This window comes from Protopterus annectens, chromosome 12.part0, assembly GCF_019279795.1.
Source record: "Protopterus annectens isolate FY-2018-M chromosome 12.part0, PAN1.0, whole genome shotgun sequence".
NCBI lineage: Eukaryota > Metazoa > Chordata > Ceratodontiformes > Protopteridae > Protopterus > Protopterus annectens.
Genome location: NC_056746.1, coordinates 722,904,713 through 722,930,820, shown reverse-complemented (window position 1 = coordinate 722,930,820; position 26,108 = coordinate 722,904,713).

Here is a 26,108-nt window from a genome sequence, read left to right as displayed (position 1 = left end):
ACTGTGTGATGTGTACTAAATTCACTTCTTACTTTCTTTCCACCACATAATCTGCTTTTTAAACCTGACAGAATTTCCATTGAATACCCTCTACTCATAAGTCTATGAACCACTTCATCTAATGTCTCATCCCATAAATTGGGATCAGAAGTGTTTCTCAAAATTCTTTTAAATTCCTGTTCAGGCAAAGCATTGATTAAATGTGGAGGATGCATGCTGCTAGCATGTAAGAAGTTATTCACTGAAGTTGGTTTTCTGAAAGGTCTAAAATGCACCTTATAATTCTCCCCTACATAAAATTCAACACCCAAAAATGAAATTGTAAATCTAGAACATTCAGACACAAAATGGAGCCCATGTGCATTCATGTTTAAGTCCTGCATGAATTCATCAAACTCAGAAGATTCCCCCTTACACACAAAAATGAGATCGTCTATGTATCTTTTATAAAAAATAACATTATTTACAAAAAACTTTTTATGAAACATAAATTCTTTCTCAAATTCCCCCATGTAAATGACTGCATACGTAGGAGCAAATGCCGCACCCATTGCCGTTCCTTTCACTTGAAGATAAAATTCTCTATTCCAAACAAAGTAATTATGAGTAAGACTAAACTCCAGCAGAGATAACAAAAAAGAAGTTCTGGGTCCTTCCCCCATTATTTTTCTCATAGCTTCCAATCCCCACTGTTTATCAATGTTAGTGTACAAAGAAGAGATGTCCACCGTAGCCCAATAAAAATCATGATTCCATGACATACCCTTTAATGCTCCACACACATCCTGAGTATTCCTAACATGAGAAGACACTTTAGATAAATATGTCTTATGATGAAAATCAATGAATTTATTGGTTCTCTCAATATAAGAACCTATCCCTGAAATAATAGGTCTTCCCGGAGGGTTGACCAAATCCTTATGAACTTTAGGAATAGCATAAATATGAGGATGCCTAGGTTCCTTTACCAACTTATTAACATCACCACAAGACAAAAAACCAAGCCTCTCCCCTCTTTCGAGTAATTCAGCCAATTCATCAGAATAATGTTTTAATGGATTAAAACCTAGTTTTCCATAGGAATCTTCTCTAAGTAATACCTCAACACTATCTGTGTATTTTTCACTATTCATGACGACCCAATTGCCCTCTTTGTAAGCAGGTCTTATGACCACTTTATCTAAAGTGGTTCTGAATTCTTTCAGTGCAAGCCATTCTGCTTTGGAAAGATTAAATAATCTTTTCTGCCTACAAAATTTCAAATATTCCTTTTCAATTCTAGTACAAACCACGTTTTCAAAAACATTAATGGCAACAGATCGCTTCGGGGGCAAAAAAGTACTGTCACTGGGCAAATACGGCATACTTAAACGAGTGTATCCCATACCAAAAAACCCATCATCCCTATCACTTTCACAAACATTTTCATTTTCATTTTCAAAACACAAATCATCGGGGATGTCATAAATGCTCATGTTGAGCAACTCGTCATCTTCTTGTACATTTGTCAAATTATCATGGTCATCAGAAAAATCCCTGCGACCATGAACATTACGTTCAGAAAAAAACACTTTTAAATTTAACTTACGAACAAATCTTTTAACCTCCAAGAGGTTGGTGTTTGCTTTTTGCTATGTGTTGGAGTTTTTGAGAATTCTCTTCAATCTGGTCCCTACTCTCACTACATATCACAATGTCATCTGTAAACATCATAGTCCACGGGGCCTCCTGTCTGATCCCATCTGTCAACCTGTCCATCACCACTGCAAATAAGAAAGGGCTCAGAGCTGATCCTTGATGTAATCCCACCTCCACCTTAAACGTATCTGTCACTCCCACCACAGTCCACACCAATGTCACACTGCCCTCGTACATATCCTGTACCACTCTTACATACTTCTCTGCCACTCCCGACTTCCTCATACAATACCACAGCTCCTCTCTAGGCTCCCTGTCATGTGCTTTCTCTAAGTCCACAAAGACACAATGCAACTCCTTCTGACCTTCTCTGTATTTCTCCAACAACACTCTCAGAGCAAACATTGCATCTGTAGTGCTCTTTCCTGGCATTATAACTCCACATATTGTGCATAACATTCAAATACTGTATCAAGAGTTTGACTAGCCGCTCATGCTCTTGGCAGTGCAAGCAGGAGGCATGGTGTGGCATGCTTGGGGTGATAGTGTTTCCTGCCAGGCTCTCACCACTGCTTTAATGGCAGGTCCTCTACTGGAGACTGGTGGCCTGTCATGATGCATGAAATTAGTGTCAGGAAAGACATGGCTATGACCTCCCAGTCCAGTGACAACAAAATGTGAGAGCATGCATAAATGGACAAGGGGCATACACAGTTATTATGAAGATGCCAATACATCACCACCAGGGTTGGACGGTTAGGCCACCATAAAGAAAATCTGTCATCAGCAGGATGCTACTGGTGGCAAGAGCACAGACCATACTCATGACTACCAGGATTACTTACTTCCATTACATTACTTGCTGATTTTTTTTTCTGCTGTCGAGACGTGAAGACTTGGCTCTTCTCGCTCCATACTCTCTACAGGCTTACACAGCTCCCATACCCTGCCTCCAATCCCCACCCGCCCCCACTACTTGTACACTTATGCTCACAAAACTCCTCCCACTACCTCTACACCAATCACAACACTCCTCACCCCTCCCTACCACTACTCTATCTTCCAATACCCCCCCAACCCTACCACTAGTAACATCCACACTATTTAACACAAACACACACATCTCTATTTCTACTGACAACAGACTACATCCTTTTCTCACAAACCTTTCTTATATTACATAAGAACCGCACCTTTTCACTACAATCATCCATAACTCTTACATTCACACACAACTCATACAAATATGCCTCCATACTCTACACTCCTCACAACTCAGACATTACTCCTACTTCTCTTCTGCACTTTATTACACCTAACCACCCTTTCTTCCTTTACTCTCAACCAATTCATCCACCATCCCCATAGCTACCTTCAGCAATGTCACCAGCTACTCAAACATATCTCCTCACCTGCTGCAAACATCTACTGTCCTCCATTTTAAAATAAAAAAACTTTTCCTACTCACCCAAAAACAACATCCCTAACTGCCATAATACCAACCCCTGGTGCAACACTAGCCCCAAACAAATCACTAAGCAAAAACACCAGAAGTACATACTCCATCTCTCCACCTTATCTTTATCTGGCAACATTCACCCAAACCCTGGCCCCCACCAAATCTCAAACAATAGCCCCAGACCCCCTAATCAAGCCAACCCCCACAAATCACTCTACCTGGTAACAATAAATACCCAAAGTCTTCATAGCAAAATTCCCAACTTCCATTCATGGCTCTCCCACAACCAACCTGACATCATTGCCTTAACTGAGACCTGTCTTAAACCCTATATTAAGGATTTTGAAATACTACCCCCCCCCCCCGGTTATCAAATAGTCAGAGCTGATAGACCCAACAGAAAAGGTGGCAGAGTTGCAATAATGTTTGCTAAGTCCCCCACTATGACATCATACTCTAACTACATTACCAAGTTCTCTAATGCTGAAATAATAATTATCTTTCTAAAAATAAACAACAATAAAAACCTCTGCCTCATTCCCTATACATCACACCTGGAAACAACATCCCAGTCCTTGAAGAAATATTCTCTTGGGTCTCCTCCAACATAAAAAATGAAATAATCATTCTAGGAGACATAAACACCAACTGGACTAGCATAACCTCTGACCCCACCAGCTACAACTTAAACCTGTTCAAATTCACCCAGCTAATAAACTCCCCAACCAGACTATCTAAAGCCTATGTAACTGGGTCCATTCTGGACTGGGTACTTGTCACTCACCCCAACAAAATATCAGATGCAGGCACCCTACCTGATTCCCTAAGCATCCACCTCCCTGCATATATCTGCTGGTCTTCAAGCTCCTGACAACTCCAACACCACTATAAGGAAACTCACAACCTAACAACCTTCAACCCACTACTCTTCTTCGAAACCCTCCAAACTATAAACTGGAACATACTAAAAATTCTCCCACTAGACAATGCTGTCAAATATTTCAACACTTCATCAACACACTAAACCAACAAGCAACAATTCGTATAAAGAGAATAAAAAGTAACCCTGCCCCATGGCTGACCAAACCCACTAAGGATCTCATGCATCTTAGAGACAAAACCTTAAGTCCTACAGAAAAAACAAAAATCAAGACTCCCTCTTGATCTTTAAACAACACCACAACCAAGTAAAGAAACTAGTTCACAAGGGTAAGCAAACATACTACACAAAACTTCAACCCAGCCATAATCTAAACCTCTCAAAAATTCTGGAATTCTATTTCCTCCCTCCTTAACCCAGGCACCAAGGAAAATCCATGCCCATACCCAGACCAGTCTCCCTTAGAAATAGCATTCCTTTTTAACTCCTTCTTCATAAACTGCATAGCTGATATAACTGCCACCTTTCCTAATACTAGGAAAATTAATAACACTCCTTCCCCCAACTCCTCCTCCCCCTCCCTAACTTCCCAACACTCCCCTCCCTCCACTGACCCCCACCCCACCCCTCCCCCCAACCATACACTACAACCCATCTCCACCTCAACTGTAAAAAGATTACTCCTAAACCTTAAACCCTGCTCTAATGCTCCTGACAACCTTCCACCCACCTTCTTAAAGTTAGCCACTAATGCCATTGTTTACCCTATCAGCATCCTGATTAATAGATCCATACAGGAATCTTATGTACCCAATCTATGGATAAAGGCTTATATTCTCCCTCTACACAAGTGAGGCAAAAATCATGATATATCCAATGCTGCTCTATTGCCATCCTCTCCCCAATCTCCAAGGTACTAGAAAAATGTATCCACTCCCAGATCATACCACATCTTTCCCATAACAACCTCTTATCTCCATCTCAACATGGCTTTCGACCAGGTCATAGCACTACCACTGCCCTTATATCATTCCTCAACACAGGAAACAAAGCCTGTATCTCAGGAAAAACTGTTGCAACCATACTCCTAGACCTCTTAAAAGCCTTCGATACCATCTCCCACCCCGTACTATTATCACAACTCTCTCACTTCTATCTCTCCACCACCAGTATAAATTAGTTCTCTAGCTATCTTTCTGACAGGCAACAAGCAGTCAAATGGCAAAATTCCTAGTCATCCTACCTCAATATCCATACTGGAGTACCACAAAGCTCAGTACTTGGCCCCTTATCATTCAACATCTTTATCAATAACTTCCACATCTCTGTCCCCAATGGCAACATAATTCAATACACAGATGACTCAATTTCAGATCTAGTACTCAAAACTCAATATGCCTTCTCCACCACTGAAGACTGGATGAAAACCAACCACCTAGCTCTGAACCCAAACAAAACAAAAATAATGATCTTTACCCCATCAAAATCTACCTTATCACGCAAAGAGATTATCAAAATATGTAGCCAAAACTAATCCTTAATTGAAATTGTCCCCCACACAAAACTCCTCAGAGTAGTTATAGATGAACAACTAAACTTTGATAATCACAAGCAACAAAATATCAAAAAAAAAATCAAAACCTGGGATTGCTCTACAGAAATAATAAATACCTAACCCACTCCTCTTGAAAAACAATAGCATCCACCTACCTCCTCCCCTCTCTCATGTATGGTCCATCTATACTCACCAACCTCCAATCCTCCCTAAAAGCCAAACTAGAAGCCCGCTACAACAAGATATCCAAATTTGTAACTAACTATAAAAACACTCCCCCCACCACTGTAAGGCTCCTTAGTATCTAAATTGGTTTGCACTTCCAAACTACCTAGACTATTTACAACTTACTACCTCTAACAAACTTATCTTTAAACCCTCTGACTGTCCAAACATCGGTTCCATCTTTACCTCCTACATTCCCAATAGGCCCCTTAGATCCGAGAACACAAACCTACTTTACGTGTAAAAGCCTAAGCATTCACCCTAGCAACTTATCTTCTCTTTCTCCCTTGCCAAAAAGTGGAATGCTTTCCTACTATCCCTTAGAACTATCCACAACCATGCCACCTTTAAATATTTTCTACACTCTTACCTCTACTCTTCCTGGAAGTGCTCCTGCTCTCAGTCCTCTGCTAAACTCCCCCATGAAACTTCTGCACTTTATGACTATATATTCAATGACAAGGCTTATCATTAGCTAATATCTTATCTTTGAATCATAATGTGTATAGAGTCTAGATCTGTTATATATTTTCTGTACATATTACATTGTGTGTAAAACTCTTTATATGAATTGTATAACTGTTCTGACTCGTTTGTATGATGTCTAGATATGTTTTATATTTTCTGTACATATTACATTGTATGTAAAACCCTTTATGTGAATTGTATAACACTTCTGAACACTGCAATATTTATGTAATGTGCAATCTTTGTATTACTGTGGAGCGTTTCTCCCCAGGCCTCCACTGAAAATGGGCTCTTTATGGCCCAGTGGACTACCCCGGTTAACAAACTGCAAATAAATAAATAAATTATGCCCCCTCACCCCCTACAGTGCATTGTCTAATCATAAGGAGGCTTTATGGGTAGCAGGCACTGCATCAAAAATAATATAAACTCACATACTGAAACTAGACAAAGGGAGTCTTTATTACAGCCAGACTGGAGCACCATGAGTGGAACTAGATGGCTGAGATAACAAAGGAGACTGAATACTGAAGTGTATCCTCACTAAGATTGGTTCCAGAAACAAATAAGTAATACTCCTACTCTAACTAGCTCAGCCTGTCTACATCTGGAACATCATGTGGAATTTTGGAGGTTATTCAGAAAGAGGTGCATTGAGATGCTGGAAGGAATCTACAAGTTCATAGATAGTTCTAGGTTATCTGCCCTTGAGAACCATTTCAAGTCTGGCTAATTTCCTGTCAAAGGATCAAACCCTGCACCTTGTCTCTATGTTGTAAGCACCTTATCCATTATGCCAACCCCCATCCACCAAGAGGATAGTCACCAGAAGAGTGTGTGGTTATGTGGCATGGAGAGGAAAGGATATGATGATATGATCAGAGACAAAAGGAGCTACAACTGTTCTCAATGTGGACCAAAAAAGGCAATGAGCAAAAGACATATTTGCACAAGTTCATACTGCAGAATTGTGTAGAGATCACATTTCACAGGAAGGATAGGGTTGGTGGAGAGATGAAAAAAATATGGGTTGCACTTTAAATGGACCAACTAGTCTTTGGTTGTACAAAATAATTTCTTCACAGAAAGGATTGTAAACTCATGGAGTGGGCTACCAGGGTATGTGATGGAGCTGGCATGCACAGAGGTACTAAGGAAGGTATATTGCACTGATTTTATGATGAAAAAAGAATAAAGGCATGACTACATTATGGATGACAAAGGTTTTGGTAGTGTTTCATGTGCTGGATGATCCAACTAGGGAGGGACGAAGTAAGCAGTCAATGTTTGTGCATCCATTCTGCTATGGGGGAGGGAGCAGTTATGATAATCAGCAGAGGTAAGATTCTGAATCAGGAAATACTCCGCAGGGAGCACATAGTCATGCTGTTGATGGAGTTGTCACCTGCATGGAAGATGGAAGTACACATGGGTTAGTGGTAAGTACTATGGAAGTTACTCTTATCCATGCTGCTGTGGAGCAACGTGAGTTAGTGAGAGGAAAAAATCCCAAGTTTAACAAGAATGATGCTACAGTTTGAGTTGACCTGTGTATTTTTCCAGTCTGGAGAGAGTTAGGTGCGTCCCGCATTTGGTCATCCTTCCATTTAGCAGTAACCCTTAGTTTGGGAGCTATGTTGTATCCTCTAATAGAAAAAAAATGAAGGGGTATCATTTTAGTTGTCTGAGGGTTACTCTGGCCTGAAGAGGTAAAGAAAAAAAACACTATAAAAAGGAGAAAAAATGAGGGTACGTAGCAGATGGGAAATGGTTGAGTGACAGATTGCAGGAAGTGGAATGCTATTTTCACTTAAACAGTAAACTAGATAAGCAAAATGTATTCTTATGCCATTACACAAATGTTAATCATTGTGATATGATTATATAAACACATGGAAATGTGCTCAGAGAGTCTACAGACTGCATTCCCTTCTTATGAATAAAGCCATTGGCAGAAATATAGCACAGAAACTACTGGAATATGACTGTCTCCCACTTATATAACTGACAGCAGCAGGAAATGAAAACGTGACAGATGCACAGCAAAATATTTCAATTTATGGCACTTTCATGATGTTTACTACAGCAGTACACCAGCTTGTAAATGATCTACTGGCTTTCTGTCTTAGAGAACAATCTTTATCTGCATCGTGATCTACAAACTCTGTAATTATGACTTATGTACATTTTTTAGGAATGACCCTATCCCAGCCCAGCCCCTTTCAACACATTAGAGCCTTGTAGCATTCTCAAAACAGCTTCATAGTGTGTACATAAAATTAGTGGCAGGAGAAATTTTGTTTGCTATGCAGATGTATTTGTACATATATGCCTGCCTGGTAAATTGTATGAGGCAAGCTAGGAGTTAAATTAGGAACTGGTAGGGTGAAGAGATTGTGGTCATGGATTAGGGATGTGAGGAATCTAAGGGTAGGAAGTTGAGGGTAGGTTAGGGGGAGGAGTCAGTATCTAATTCATTGTCTAAGAGATATTTGATCTCTTTGGTATGGGTGTATGAATGCATAGGCATCATTTACCAGGGCTCAAGCAACTACAGGGAGAATTGCTTTTGTGTTTTTTCAGGTGGCCTAAGTCATTAAGAGGTAAGTCTGGGACTTTTAGAATAATAGCAGGTTTTGTTTTATTCTTGTTTCTGTTTTAGGTTGTTGCTAGTTTTCATTAAACAAGCTGGGGTGGGTCGTTGCTGTTTGGTTGGGTAGTTAGTGACCAGTTATTGCAAGAGATGTCTCTGTGTGTTATTTCTTAAGTTTTTGTCTGACTTTCTCTGCAGGTCATTAGTGTAGTGGGAGAAGTGTTTCTTTTTGGTAATGTATGTAATTCTTTTGTTGCAGGCGATTTTGTGGAAAAGGACTGATCAGATTTTAGCAGTGGATGTAGGCTGATTTTGCATCATGCTTGGCAGACGTGGTGCTTAGGAATGGCCTGGATCATTAGGAAGTTTTTGTTTTAATTTTAATTTTCAGTTATTTTGGTTAGTGCGTTAATACAATCATTGGTGGGGTTTATGAGATACCTGGCTGTAGGCGGTTGCTAGAGCAACTGATATAGGGATGCATGTTGATTAGAGAGGTGGGCTGGCATCACAGACCATGGAGTGGGTGTGGAATGCATTGAGTTAAGCTGCTTGTTTCTGTTGCTGACTTTCGCATTTTGCTGCTCACTGATAAGGGGAGCTATGAATTAATAAAAAAATAGAGTTAACATATAATAAAATAGTGGGGGAGAGAATTTCTAAGGAGTTGGATGCTTGGAAATGGGCCAAGTTTCTGTAGGCATTTGTAGTGAGCTGCAACGCTGGCTGTGGGAAGAACTGTTACTTTAGACCACCAATAAATGCTTGTGCAGCAGTAGTAGTGCAGCAGATAGCACCCATGCCTCTTGCACAGAAGGTTGTGGTATCTGTTCTCCAACAGGTAGGTGAATTAATTTGTCATGACGGTTACAGAATATCAGGCAGCTACAGTGGTTTAGCTTGGTCTCATTTAATATATAAAGGGCTAGTGGTTGGCAATAATTGTTGTATTGCATTCAAGTTTTATTGTAGGATAAAATTATAGGACCTGGATGCATATTTTGCTCCTCAGTCATTACATTTGCAATTCTTTGAATTATTTATTCAATAAATTAAGTGTTTTTGCTTTCCCTGTTTAATGCTGGTTTATGCCTTTTTATTTATTTATTTATTGTTGTTGTTTGTCCTAGGAGCCAAAGGAGGTGTGGATTGATGTGCTGGTTGTTTTGGTAATGGAGTTATATCAGAAGTGGTCTGTTCTATAGGGCATGTTTTCCAGTACTTAGTAGGTATTAACAGGAAGGAATTGTTATGACAAGTGGTTAGTTGAAGGAGTCTTAAATGAGATGTTATTTTAGTGTTTTTTTTTTCATGTGAATATAGTAAATATATGAAAAGGGAGGGAAATTTTGATTTAATTATTTATGATTATGTTTTTCATATGTACTAATTTTGTACAATAGGATAGTGGATGATAAAGCTTTCAAGGATTGATGGGTGAGCATCTGGGCCCAAGTGGAAGCATTGTTTCAGAAGGTGACTTCTACAAGCCTTATTGGCAGTGCCTTTAGTGGCAATTGAGATACAACCTGAACGGGAGCATGTTTGGAGAAGTCAGAGGAAGAGAAAAGCTGACAGAATAGAGGAGAGTCAATACTCAGAGGAGTTCAGCTAAGAGAACACCCAAAGGACCCAGTGTCATCTCAGGCAGCAGTGCCTGCTCCATAGTTGCCTGCACGTAACTGTTTGGTTATTATGTAGGAGTGTTGGAGGGTTTGAGTACTGGCTCAGAAGGCAGGTTGACAGTTTTTTTGTAAGAATTAATTGCTACAGACAGGATGAGGCTACACGTCTGATCATCAGATGGGAAGTATGGGGGAAAGTCAGGCAGTTTTAGATCAGGCTGTCACTGTATCAGCCACACTGGGACCAGTTAATTCACCTATGCTAGGTTTAGTTTTGAATATCATGAATGGACAAACTTTACCAGTTTCAAGGGTGAGTTTATTTTTGACAATATTTTCCATTATCAATTCAAAAGATTTGCATGGGGAATATGTGAATATTTTTGATCTCATTGATGCTGATGGGGCTCAGAGATAAGTGGAAGCAGAGTCACCAGAAGCAAAAGACATGGTTCCAGCATTAGCGGCACAAGGAAAGGTGATGTTAGTGAGGTATAGGAAGAGGACTTGGGACAATTGGGTCCAGAGTTTTGTTTATATGATGGCTGTTATACTGCAGAAAGTTGCATTGCAGAGTTTACCATTATTAGCTTATTTTCTTACAATTAGAGAGGCTCAATGTTTGTGTGGGGGCAATGACCATCATTTTAGGAAACTCAAGCCAGTGGATAAGTCTATTAGGTGTGAGTCTCGATGTGCATATGCATGACTTGGCATCATGGAGGACAGGATGGATAATCAAGCTCGGGCTATTTCAAGGGGAGACTGAGAAAAAGAATGGCATTTGTTGAGATTTTAAGTCAGGTAAATGTACTTGCCTTTGCTCATTGCTATTCACTATCCGTTGGGTCTCATGGGGCAACTTCCTGCTGGAAGAAGGATAATTCTGGTGCTGTTACAAAGCAGGATAATGTCAGACAGAATGCTATGGGAGAAATCAGTTCCAGAGGCAGGAGGACTTTTCATTGTTCAAGCTACTAGCTTTCCTTTTGAGGGTATTCAGGTAGACCACCGGTCACATTTCCCCATTAGGATTGAAGTATTACCAGCCTCGTTGAGTACGTACCCTCAAAGCAGTTAATTTCAAGTTTTGATTTGGGTTTTGGCACTCAATAAAGAATTGAGGATAGTGAAGTGATTCCTGTGAACTTGAAATCTGTCAGGGACAAGTTAGATGTTGCTGTTGCTTTCCATGACAAAGAGGTGGAAGCAGGAATAGTTTTGAGTCAATTTTTAAAGCTGTAGTTTTTTTAGTTTTCACATATTACCATCAGGGTTTGTGTCAAGAAAAGGGAAGGTGAATTTAGTTTGATTCACCATTTTTCTTTTCCTGAGAGTGAATCTGTTAATAATAACAGTGATAGGAAAGATATTAAGGTTCAGTACATACCACTGTATGATGCAGTTGGTACCATTAAAATGTTTAAGGACCCTTGGTTGGTTAAGTTAGACACTGAGGTGACTTTTCATTTGTTACCTAGTTAGTGACTGGCATTGATTGGGGATGTGTTCAGGAAGAAACTTTTATTTTGTAAGTTGATGCCCATGGCGTGTGCTATCTTTTGTGCAACTTTGAGAAAGTTAGTTCGGCATTGCACTGAATTTGGCAACAAAGATCTCTTGGGCATCGGGCAGTACATTACCTGGGTAACATTTTTGTTTGTGGTGAGGAGAAACTGGATGCAGTCTTAGCAATGCAGTCATTTGTTGATTAGTGTGGAGAGTTAGGTTTGCTGTTGGTGTCTAGTGAAGCAGAAGGGCCAAGTAATAAGTCAAATGTTTGGGGTCTGAAAGTGGATGCAGAGTGAAGTTTATTTTGATTGCCAGCTGACAAGGTTACAAAATTGTATGTCCAAGATGAAAGAGGTAGATACACCAAGACAATCGAAGTCAACCACAATTGTATATCACAGCAACACGAATTTATTGAATAAAGTAAGCGCTTTCACGTCTGCCAGGACGCTTCATCAGACTTAATAATTACAACCATTTTTTCATTCATTTAAATAGCCTACATCCTCCTATCACAAAACATACATCTGCACTCATCAATAATACACAATACTATTGGTGTATGTATAAAAAAAGCACTCTTAAAGTAATACGTATGGACATATGTAAGATACTATGTAAATATAAAAAAAATATAGAGAATATATAAAAAACTGACATATGTAACAAATGTTATACACTTTAAAAACATTAATGAATTATGTACAAGCATATGAAAAAGTACATATAAAAAGGACTTACATTAACTTGCATTAAAACTAATCATCATAAAAAACTAATCATTGAGTTTCGGGGGTGTTTCGCAAAGTGAAAGATATTTTTGTTTGGTTAATATTTTTGAAAGAATGTAATGCCATTTTTTGGCAAAAAGAGTGGGTGTCATCTGAAGAGTTTCAGTTATATACAGATGCAGTTTGGAGCAGTGGTATGGCAGCAGTTTATCAGAAGCAGTTTCCAGTGCAGTGGCCATTAGAATAACCAGCAGATTGGAGGAAGTATATGGCGATTTAGAGTTGATGCCAATTGGGATGGCAGTGGACATCTGGCAGGAAAATTTCAAGAATAGAAAAGTGTTTTTTTTTTTCTGTTTTCATTCATATAATGAAGTACATGTACAGATTTTGACAAGGAAGTCAGCTGGGGGCAGAATTGGTTCAGTTGGTTTTGCACAAGTTAGTCTTACTGAGTTTAAGGATCAAGCTATAATTTTCAGCTCAGCATTGTACTAGAAAGGTTGAATACAGTGGCTGATAGTTTCTCTTTATTTCGGTTCAACAGTTTCTATTAGATGGCACCAGAGACAGAGTTTGTAGCTGTGTTAGTGCCACTGGAATTCAAGAACACTGGCAGGTTGTAGCAAGCTGGTTAGCAACTCAGTCCGAGTCCAGGGCTACAAGAAGACCTTACAGTTTGGCAGCGTCAACAATTATGTCATTTAGGCAGCAACTTTCTACTGCTCAGAGGGTTTGATCTTTAAGGCTTCTGTAGGCATTTGGTTTATAGGTGGGAGATGGATGAGGTAGTGCGTACAGTCAAGACTGCTTATGGTGGAACTAAGTGCAATAGCCATGTTGATGGGCTTAGCTGATGTTACCAAACATTGAGATGTGTTACTTGACATCAAAATGTAGGGGAAAGAGTGAAGGAGTGTAAATTTTGATAAGTGGTTACTGTTAGGTAGGTGTCTTTTGAGAATTCTGTTGTCATGTTTCCAGGTCATGGTATTTGATGTTAGTAGGTGTGTTGTGATCAGTTTTGTTCATATTTATATATATTGGTGTATTTTATGTCAGCAAAGTGTGGGATAATATTTATTGTAGGGATGCTTGCATCACAGATGAGGTAGTATTGGTTTGACTAGATCAATAGGGGATCAGCGAACTCAGGGGCAGCAAGTAGTGCTGCATACCAGTTTGGAGGGGTTGTTGTGATTGGTTACATGGCTTAGGTCTTGGAAGAATGTGGTTTTAGTGAAGAAATCCACTTAGTTTTTAAGAAAATGAATAGTGGTATCATTACAGTGGGTCGTTTGTGATGATTATAAGAAGGGTTTTGCTGAGTCAGGGTGTTAATGAGGATAATTTTACATCTCATTCTTTTAAAATAGACTGAGCATCTGATTTGGCTTTGGAGGGTAGATTGATTGCAGTGATAAAAAGGACTAGGAGGTGGGTTTCAGATGTACTTTTATCTGATATTTATTGAAGTGATGTGATGTGTTGAATTAATGATTTTCATTTCATTATTTTTCAGGCTACAGCAAAACTATTACCCTTGGCCATTCTTTTTTTGTATTGGGCAGAGATCACTCCATATGGCAGCATGTTATGTTTCAATCCATTAGAGGTAGAGGTGTCTGGTTTTAGTAAGGAACTGTCTATCCCCACTTTCTTTATAGTTGTTTATAACACATTGACCTGCTTGTTTCAGTGAGCAGATTGTGATTAAGTTCATGTGAGATTACTAGGCTATTGGTTCAAGAGCCTTTACAATCCTAACCATTATTATCCAAATTTTAACTAATTTGTGATCCCTAAGGGATAGAGGATGGCTTAGGTTTGTGCCTATGCCTTTGAGTATTTTACAGACTACCCTGTCAATAAGGGACATGGGCACCCAACCCCAGGAGTAAATTTACAATTACACATCCATTGATCCAAACTGTTTTTGAAGAGGGTCAGATAAGGGTTCTGCTTTACATTAATAGAAACTCTGTTTCAGAGAAGATTCAATGAGCGACATCATCTCTGCAGCATGTTATGTCTGTGCCACAGGCCAGGTTTAAATCCTTAGATCTGGCTGCCCTTGTGCAGTTTGTCTTGCAAATGTGTAACAGTTCCATCAGGGCTGGATATGAGAGTGCCTTGAAGGTTAGGCATAGATCACCACTTAATAGTCAGTAGGAGACAGAGTAAAGGGATAAGACTTTTAATGGGTCTATATTATAAGCATGAACGTTTACTTACCTAAATACCTAAACACCGACACATATTCTGCGAACCGCACATACACCAAATGCCCTAAACTGCAAAATTCAAAAAGTTGAACTGTCATAGTTGTCCCACCCCACTGCCCGCTACATACTACCTACACAAACAAACTAAATAAACCACATGCATACACTAACCAAAACCCTACTTCTAACCCTACACTAAATCTTGCATATACCACCATGTATGCACTTAACTTAACCCGCACCCTAACCCTAAGGTCCGTAACTATCGCACACTTACCTTAAAAAGCTATACCCAAACAAACTAAATAATCCACACACATACACTTAACAAAACCCTACTTCCAATCCTACACAAAATCTAACATACATTACCATCTATGCACTTACCTGAACCCACACCCTAACCATAAGGTCTGTAACTATCGTGCACTTACCTTACGGAGCTATACCGCAGAAAGGCCAACCATGATGATTCGACATTTCCAATTTTGCGCTTCTGGACGATCAATGTTTTCGCGGTTCGGTAAAGTCGTGTCAGCGTTTAGGTATTCGGGTAAGTAAACATTCATTCTTTTAATATAGACTCACTTTTAGTCAATACAAGTAGGACATGATTGCACCCTGTATTTTTTTTTTTTAATAAGGAACCTCTGAGGCTGCTCCAGCTGTTGCTGCAGGTGCCTGGTGAAGTACATGCTGAAAGGTGTATTGTACTCAATTATTGGTCTGATTGCCGAGTGCACTGTGACTATAACTTCCTTGAATCTGAATGCCATGCCTTTACTTATAAGCTGTGCCACATATAAGGACTTCTTCAATACTCTAGACACATAGCGGTAAAGTTCAGGCTACTATCTATCTGTATACCTGGGTCTCTTACCTCTGAGTCCAGTCTTAAGGGTGTGCTATTAATGTAGTAATTCACAAGGGTATTTGACATCTCAAAGGGAATAATTATGCATTTTGTGCATTTAGTTTTAGGCCATGGCTCTTGCACCAATCATTTGCTTGAGTCAGATGCTTTTGAAGGATATCTACATCACTGGGGGATTCAGTGATTGCTCCCAACTTGCAATCGTCAGCAAACTTAGTCAGCCAAAGGCCTTCTGCATTAACCTTGACTTCAGGGAAGCATATTCCAAACAGGAAAGGTCCCAGTACTAAGTCCTGTGGTACACCACTGGGATTTGGCCTCTTGCTGGATCTGGATTCTACCACTCTAACAATATGTGCTCTGTTTGTAAGCCATTTGGGCATCCATCTGGTGACATAGAGATTTATCTCCAGTTTTGTGAGTTTATCTATAATACCCAAGTGCAGAATTGTGTAAATTGCCATAACCAGGTCAAGGTAGGCAGTATGCACTGTTTATCCATGCCTCTACTGACTTTCTCAAAGAAGTCACCAGATTGATCAGGCATGCCCTGCTCCTGACAAAGCCAAACTGGGTTGAGTCCAGTGATTGGTGTTTTCTTATAACTTTATTTATCACATCCATGATTATTTTTTCCACGGCCTTGCATATAAGACTAGTCAAACTTGTGGTTCTGTAATTTGTTGGGTCTGTTAAAGGTCCTCTTTTATGCAGAGGGATGATTGTTGCTGTTCTTCACTCCACAGGGACAAAGCCAGTCTGAAGGCTGTGATTTAATAGAGATCTTAGTGGGCCTGATAGGTTGTGTTTCAAGTTATTTAGAGTCATCCTGGGATATTGTAGGGACCCATCAAAGCCATGTGTTTTGCTTTAGACAGCGCAGTTATGACCGGCTCTTTTACGATGAATGGTATAGGAATAGTGGGGAGTATTTCTTGTAGGGTAACCAGTGGAGAAATTTGAGCTGTATTTAACAGCCAGCAGATTTGCTATATCTTTTGGCTGAGTATAGGTAACGCCTTCTACAGCTAACTCTGTACATTGTTGGGTGTTGCTCTTTTAAGTTTATGGACATAACTGAAAAATGTCTTATGGTTATCTTTAGTAGCTCAGGAGGCTCTTTATGCCTCATAATTCACCTCTGAAGACTTGACTAGTCCCCTGATTTGCTTGTTTAGACTAATGATGAAATTTTTGCTCTGTTATGTACATTCTCTTTTACTTCTAGAGAGCATTTTCTTTCTTTTGTTGTACAACCTATTTAAACCAGTGGCCCACCAAGGTGGCTTGTTTTTGTTGTTTGTCCTAGCCTTATTTCAGTCTGGTACTGATGTTTCTGTGCTATTGTTTACATTGTCATACGGGGCTTTTGCATATGCCTCTGCATAGACTTCTGTGTTTTATGGGTTTGGAGGAGCTTGGAAATTAGCTATTCTGTCACTTAATAGTAGTTAGTTTAACTTAGAAAAGTTCTTAAAGGTTTTGGAGTTAGGTCGCGGTTCTAGTTTTATATTTATTTCGAGGGAGATCACTTTGGATTTGATCTAACCAGTGAGAACATTACACTTGAGGGGGGTGCAATGCTCTCCCATACTTGTGAGTACCACTAGTAGGAGTGTAGACAAGCTGTTCCAGGGCATTTGCATTAACTATTTATTTTTATTTATTTTATTTTATTTTACATTTGTTGACCGGGCTAGTCCAGCTGGATATATGTCCATTTTCAGTGGAGGCCCGGGGAGAAAAGCTCCAACGGTATTGCAAGTAATTCACAGAAACAGGCAATACAAGGTAAAAATTATAAACACATTGAGTCAGAACATGAGATACACATGCAGACAGGCATAGTCATAGCAGGAAATTACATAAACAAAGTTTAGTAGATATTTGCTATACAAATTCTAAAAATATAAGTATATAATATGGAAAAGGGTGAAAAAGAAAATAATAAAAATATTTTAAAAATATTTTTTTTTTTTTTTTTTTTGTGTGAGGAGAAATTAAGGAGGAAAGGAAAAAGGAAGGTTAATCTGGGTTGTTACAGGAACAAAGCCAGTGTTTATTGAGATGTGTTTTCAGCTGTCTTGGAAGACTAGACAAAGATGAGATATCAGATGGCAGTTTGTTCCACATTTTTCCAACAGAGTTAGAAAAAAGGCTGTCACCTGCAGAGTTATTGGGTTTGGTAATATTAACCAGTAGTTTGTTTGAAGAGCGTAGGTGTTTCAAGTTATTATAAGGCGTAATGAGGTTAGAGAGAATTAGAGTTTTAGAAGGCTGATATAGAATTTTGTGAGCAGTTAAGAGCTGTTGATAAATGAGCCTGCTAGGAAGTTCAAGCCAGCCTAGTTGTTTTAGGTTAAGACAGTGATGAGTTCTGAAGAGGGATCCTGTAGCAAATCGAGCAATATTATGGTAAGATGTAGCAAGTTTCCTGAGGTTATTTTTAGAGAGATTGGCATAAATAGGGGAAGCATATAGAAGGGTAGAGATAAGGTGAGAACTAGCTAAGGTGGTCCGAGCTTCAGGTGTAAGGAATGGTTTGATTCTATAAAGGGAACCAATCTTTTTGTTTATTACTGTTATTGTGTTGTTTATATGAGAATCAAAATTGAGATTGTTGTCAATAGTTATTCCTAGTAGTTTTGTAGTAGAGTCAGGAGAAATCAGAGTGTTATCAGAGGAAGTAATAGAGAAGTTAAGAAAGGTTGATTTGTGGGTAGGTGAGAACAATAGCAACTTTGTTTTCTTGGGGTTGAGGAGTAGGCAACGGTCAGAGAACCAGTGTTCAACAGTGGAAAAAGCTTCTTGGGTAAGTGACAGGAGTTCAGTCTGAGAGGAAGCAGTGCAGATTATAGTGGAATCGTCTGCATATTGTATGCAAGTAGTGTTTGGAATAGCTGACTGGAGGTCGTTAATAAAGATAGAAAATAGGAGTGGGCCAAGGATAGACCCTTGAGGTACACCTAAAGCGATAGGAAGGAGATTAGATAATGAGTTTTTCCAAAGTACTGCCTGCTTCTTGGGTAAGTGACAGGAGTTCAGTCTGAGAGGAAGCAGTGCAGATTATAGTGGAATCGTCTGCATATTGTATGCAAGTAGTGTTTGGAATAGCTGACTGGAGGTCGTTAATAAAGATAGAAAATAGGAGTGGGCCAAGGATAGACCCTTGAGGTACACCTAAAGCGATAGGAAGGAGATTAGATAATGAGTTTTTCCAAAGTACTGCCTGCTGACGGTTTTCTAGGTAATATGTAAACCAGGATAAGGACGAAGGATGAATTGAAAGAGATTTTAGTATATGCAGAAGGAGTTTATGATTAACCATGTCGAAAGCTTTTGAAAGATCTATGAAGATAGAAGATGATAGATTAGTGTTGTTACGGTTATGGTTGATAGCGTTAGTAAAGGAGAGTAATGCAGTAGTGGTACTGTGAGAAGGTCTAAATCCATGTTGACTGTTAGCAAGTAGGTTGTTATGGAGAAGGTGGTTAAGGAGTTGTTTATGGATACATTTTTCCATGATTTTGGCTATAGGTGATAGCAATGCTATGGGACGAAAATTAGAGAAGTCATTGGAATTGCCCCCTTTGTGTAGTGGGATGATGTGAGATATCTTCCAAATGGAAGGAAACATTCCTTCCTTTATAGATCTATTTATCAGGATTGAGATGGGATAGGCAATGGCTTTAGCTCCTATCTGCAGAAATTCTGCAGGAAGTTTGTCTGCAGAGGGGGTGGTGGGTTTAAGTTTATGGAGTAGGGATGAGATAAATGAGGTAGATACAGGTTGAAGGTAAAGGGGAAGAGAAGTATGTAAAGTAGGTGTGGGTAATTTAGAGGTGTCAGGAGGTAGGTGATTTGCTAGAGTTTGGATAGTATTGGTGAAGAAAGAGTTGAAGTCATTAGCTATTTGTGTAGGATTGTTTGGATTAGAGTCCTGGGGGTTTGGTGTGAATGACTGGCCTGGGGATAGAAGATTATTAATACTAGCCCAAAAATGTTTGGGTTATTTTTTGGTGGTTTGTTGTAGTTGAAAGTAATAGTTCTTTTTATCTGCCAGGATGGCTTTTTTTATACTATTTCTAAGCTCTCTGAAGTCATGGTGGTCAGTTAGGTTCTTAGTGGAACGCCATTTATCCCAAGATTTATTTCTGAGAATGATTTTTTGCTTAGTATTGTTGGTTAGCCAGGGTGCTGTTTTAGCTTTGGTTCTAATAGTGCGACTTGGGGCATGGTGATCTAGTATGGATAGGAATGTAGAATTAAAGTATTCAACATCATCATTAAGTGGAAGGTATTTTAGTCGGTACCAATTACATTGTCTTAGTTCAGCAAGAAACTCATCAGAGTTTAATTTTTTTTTGATCGTAGTGTTTTGTAGGTGGTAGGTAAGGCTAGGTTTGATTTGTGTTTCATGATATAAGTTAGTGAGTGGTCACTTAGATCATCTGGAAGGGTGCCTAATTGATAGGTTTGTTGGGGAGTATTGGTAAGAATCCAGTCTAAGATGGTTTCCTTATTGTTGGTTTTATTAGTCCTTGTAGGACTACTAATGAGTTGTTTAAAGCCATATAGGTTTATATGGGAGGTGGGGTTAGTACTGTTACAGGAGTACCAATTGATGTTAAAATCGCCTAAGACTAGTGTTTCTTGAGGGAGGTTGGTAGAGAGAAAATTGAAGATATGTTCGAGAGTGTTGATATTGTTTCCAGGAGGGAGATATGCACATATGATATTTATGGCTTTAGTAGTATTGACTTGGAGTTTGGAGCTAATTATTTCAGCATTATTGTCAAGGTTAAAAGTCAGATTTAAAGTACTAATTTGGAGTTGTGTTTTGTAGAGAATTGCTACTCCTCCCCCATTTTTGGTAGTGCGATCATGTCTAATGATATTATAACCAGGTGGGGTGATTTCATTGTCTTTGATTGATGGCTTTAGCCATGTTTCAGTTAAGCATAACATATCAAATTGATGGGTTTCAAGGAGGGCATGGATTTGACTAATTTTGTTACAAATACTTCATATATTGAGATGGGCAATAGAGAGAGAATTGTTGGATATGGAAAGTGAGAGAGATGTAGTTTTATCTAGTACTTTGTGTGTTTTTGTTTTATTATGTTGTGAGCCTGGATTAGGATGAATGTCTCCATCTAACAAAAGGTGGAGGAGTTTAAGGTATTTTGATTGCTGGAGTAAGTAAAAGATGTCAGATATTTTCCTGGGTTTAGGTTTACTTAACTTGAAGTGAGCTAGTCTATGGTATTTGGCATGTAGATAGTTGGGTTGTGTGGTAAGGTTGGAGAGGGAAGGGGAGAGAGGTGATGTATATGTACTGGTGTACTTAGAGAGGAATGAATAAGAAGAGTACAATGGGTATTCATAAGAGGTTAGGATGTAAGTAATTATAAGAGAAGATATAAGTAATAAGCAGAAGAGCTGTTTAAGCTGTGGAGGGGTGATTGATATACCCATTTTTGTGTGAAAAGAGGTTAGGAAAGAGTTAAGATGTAGTTTGAGGTATGTTGAGAGGTAGTTGTAAAAGAGAGTAGATAGGGGGAGGAGGTTTAGATAATTAGTGGGTGTGGTGTTCAAGGAGAGATTTGGGTTGGTTTGTGATATTAGGTGTTTGATTGGTATGGAAAGGATAGGATGTATCTACTAGTGGTATAAAGGTAGGACCACTGGGGGTGGGTGGCAATTGGGGGCAGGGTAGGGGAGCGGAGTGAGCCCACAGGGCGAACGGAGCGGGTAGAGACAAGAGTGAGAGCTGTCAAGGAAGACAATGTGTAGAGCAGGAAATGTAAGCAAGTATGTCAGAGGGTAAGAATGTGGAAGTATGTAATGAGGCTAGAGAGAGAAAAGTAGGGAAGTAAAGAGTTAGAGTGTGGTAAAGGTACCCTGGGAATTGGGTGGGAGAGGTGATAGAATAAGTCAGTGAAAGTAAAAACTTAGAAGCAGGGTTGGGGCAGTAAGGTAATGAAGTTGGTGTACGGATAGAAATGCAGAAAGCTGAAGATAGAGCGCCACCTAGAGGATGGTTGCTTAGCTACAGCTAAGTGATCTCATACAGGGTAACAGGCTGTGTTCTCATACAGGGTAACAGGCTGAGGAGATAGTGAGTAAGGAAGTATCACAGAGCGAGAGAATAGGCTGGATAAAGGGTTAGCTAAAGAGAACAAGAAGGGAAAAATAGGGGCAAGTTGGCTGCTGGCTATTCTGGGTGGGAAGCTGGCCTAGCGAGACAGAACCATTAAATCTTAAATAGTGGTATAAAGTACAGGTAGCTGGATATACACGTACTTTATCAGTCTTAGAAGGGTTGTTTTCACTGAGACTGGTAGGTGGAATCCAAGTTCAGTCAAGTTTCCAATGCTTCCAGGAGGGATTATGCAGGTTATTCAGTAAAGGGATGTACTAGTTCACTAGACTAAAGAAAGTAGGAAGAGAGAGGAGGTAGTGAGCCAAACATTAAAACAGGGATAAGAAAGCAGAAAATGTTTTTCAGGCACAAATCAGTTACATATGCAACAATACATCAGTAAAAATCAACACTGTTCAAATCACTTAGTAAGTACATTACAAAAACAGGTACATTTGTGACTCAACAGTTATGCAAAATGCAGAGATAAAGAATAAACAGTAGTAGAAACAGTTTCATCTGTAGAAAGTGTGTAATTAGTATTACTAGGCATATGTGATTCTTATGTCCCTAGATGCGTTCCACGTGCACAACGCATAATACATGTAAATGAGCATGTATACCCCAGCTACATATGAGCAGTGTTAGGAACTCATAAGCAATAGGCTCGTTCAAATGTAGTTGTTAGAAATCTAAAGGCTAGCACATGTATCTATATGCAATGCAATATTTGATTATACAAAACAAGTCTGACGCGCTGATTGTGTCACTATAAATGTTTGAGCCTGCATGTTAGTGGTTGTATATGTTTCCCAGTTAAAGGAGGAGTAGTTGAAATCACTGGTGAGTATGATATTGAGCTGCATGATAAGTGATTCTAGTAAATTCAGGTATGAGGTGTGATTTTTCCGGTTCATGTTGGGGGACCTGTAGCTAGCAAGAATATGGTAAGGATTTTTTCCTCTGGTTAGCTGGACATGAAGTAGCTCATGCATGTCATATTATTTGACCAGTCTTGACATGTGCTTATCCTTTACACCTTCACCTTTTATCCTTTCTTGTACAGTGGGTGGTCAAAATGTAGGGTTGCCAATTCTAGAATTTGACATTCGGGGACACTTGACGGCCATCATCATCAATTCATCATGATGTCTATTCAGGTTATCATACTGAGCCCCACGTGTTATTTATGCCATTAAAATAGAGGGTACTGACATACTGAATGAATAGGACATTGGGCGATTTTGACAGCTTTGATGGTTTGACCTACTGGTATTAAAATAAAAATAGTTAAATATTATAACACAAAATGGCAATCATGCATGAGTATAACAAAAACATATTACTTATATTTTGCATTATTCAGGTTACAGGCTTACAGCATTTTTTGACTACTCAACACAAATGATTAATCTGAACTGTGATAAGTAACATCAGTCACCAGTAAATGATTCAGTATTCAGTGTTCATGCAAATACATAATCATTAATCACTGTTGTTTAAATTTGTACTTTTGCTGAGAAGAGGCAGTTTTCAGTTGTTGGCGATTACTGTGAATAAACTCACAGAAATCACTGCATGACATGCTGAAATTTATCTTCACTATTAACTCTGCTTTCACCAAGTCTGTGTTTAGGCTGTTTCTGCTGTCAGACCAAAGTTCATTCATTATGCTGAAAACTCTCTCACAGAAAGTATTTGAGACCAGAACTGACAGAACCTTTGAGACAATATGAAGCAGGTGAATGTCATTTGGTGACAATCCATTAAAAAACTTTACTCCCCTATCACCGACCCGTGTCGTTGACTGTACAATGTCAATTCTAACTTTTCGAAGAATGCAAAATTCTTCATACAGCTTGTCAGTATCAACAGTTATGCCTTTAATGTGTTCAAGTATTGTCAACATATCCTGCCACTGGATGTCATTGTCTAACATGAGAATGCTTGAAAACGGATTCATCATAGTTATACCATTTCTGCAAATACGACAAACGATCAAAAAATGAGTTGCTTTCTTTTTAAATTTGCATTTCATTTCTGCAGTCGCAACATCAGAATGTGAGAATGTAGTAGCTGATAGGCCAGAAAAACATAGAATTTGTAACTTTGATGCTGCAGTTTGCACTTCACACTTTCCCTAATGGCATGCAATTCAGCAGCTGTAGTTGCACTGTTTAAATTTTCGTTTCATTTCTGCAGTCGCAACATCATAATGTGAGAATGTAGTAGTTGATAGGCCGAAAAAACATAGAATTTGTAACTTTGATGTTGCAGCTTGCACTTCACACTTTCCCTAATGGCATGCAATTGAGCAGCTGTAGTTGCATTCAACTCCAAGTGTCTGACAGCATCTTCCAAAACACCTCATAGCACATGAATAAGAGACAGGAAATCCACCATCAGGACATAAGTTCTTTTATTACAAACGTTTTGGTACCTCGGCTTCTCGCTTTCTTCTGGAACATTTTCAACTACATCATATGTCCCTTTATATACCATTTAAGATCAACAATGAACCAATTAAATCATTCTAATTATATCAGTTACATCATGTGATTAATTACATTCACCATACTCATTTCTTCATAACAAACTATAACCACTGTGAAAATATTCAACCTATAAACACATAACCAATGTCCCCATATACTACAAAATTATTCATAATAACATTTAACATTCAAATACAGCTGCAATACCCACATATGAATGCATCAATAAATAATATATGAAAAAATAAATACATAAAAAAAAAATATATATATATATATATATATATATATATATATATATATATATATATATATATAGCTTCACTTTTTCCAAAAAATATATACTAATTTATTTCAAATATTACAAATTTAAACATTTTCAATATAATACACAATTCATTACATACTTTAATATAAATTCGTAACACCCTAGTGCACATGTTCTTATAAACACTGTTTTAAATTATTTCATAAATGTTATTACCTTAATAACATATAAAAGTATTGCTAAACCATATTAAATACTAAGATTATTTTCTAAATTCATTCCTTGGGGACATAATGTATGATAATTAATAATCATCCTACTTTCCAGTTGATTCCACAGATGTTTAAAATTACCACTTAAGGACATGGGACATGGAAGAATACTAAAACTCAGACTATCTCCCAACTCTTGATGTTTGGACAAAAAATGCATGGCCACTGGACTTTCATGTTTTTTGCTTCTAACATCACTCAAATGCTCTATAATATGCACCTTCACTTTCCTCGTGGTTTGACCAATATACCAAAAAGTAGGGTCACAATTGCACCCGATAATATAAATCACACCACAACTATCACAGTTATAATACTCACTAGCCTTATATAATTTGCCATTGATCCTAGTACATCTATGTCAAGCAGAGTTCCTCATTAGCACTCTTCAAGAAAAATCTTGATGAGTGGATGAGAAATAGGAACTTCACCCCAGGGATCACTTCTATGGCTCTGCTTAACAGGGTCACAGGAAAATAACTTTCTTGCGTGGCAAAAGCCTGGGAACCTTGTTGGCTAGGCTTACTTATGCCCTTGGGCTGATAGCCTAATACCTACCTATGAACCTATAAGATATTTACATATTTACAAAGATCACTTTTGCATTGTGATGTATCATGGTTACAGTAGTCCAAGGGTAAAGCCCTATAAGAAGGACCAGAAAAAAAGAAGGTAAGGAAAAAAAGCAGGGGTAGGAGGGAGAATGAAAAATTAAGTGGGATCTTGGAATAACCTCCCGCAAAATATCTCTTCAGCACTATCTATCTCACTGTTCAAAAAGTCAGTTAAGTCACACCTCTTGCAATCCTGGCTCTGTCCTTGCATCACATAAATGTTTTCCTGCTTTCCTCCAATTATTGCTACCTTCCTCTCCTCACTGCTGACTATATCTATTATACAGTACTTAAATACTGTCATACAGGGCCTACTATGTGTAAATTATTACGTCTTGTGTGATGTGTCTTTTGATTGAATCAGTTAATATGAGTCTTTTCTCCCAAATACTGCCATCCAGAGTCTACTATGTGTAATTTAAGCTTGCTTGGAACAAACCATTGCATTATATATCTTTTTTGATTGTGCATTTACCACTGTGCATAATGTTTGATGTGGAGCTTTTTTCCCCGAGCCTCCGCTGTAAAT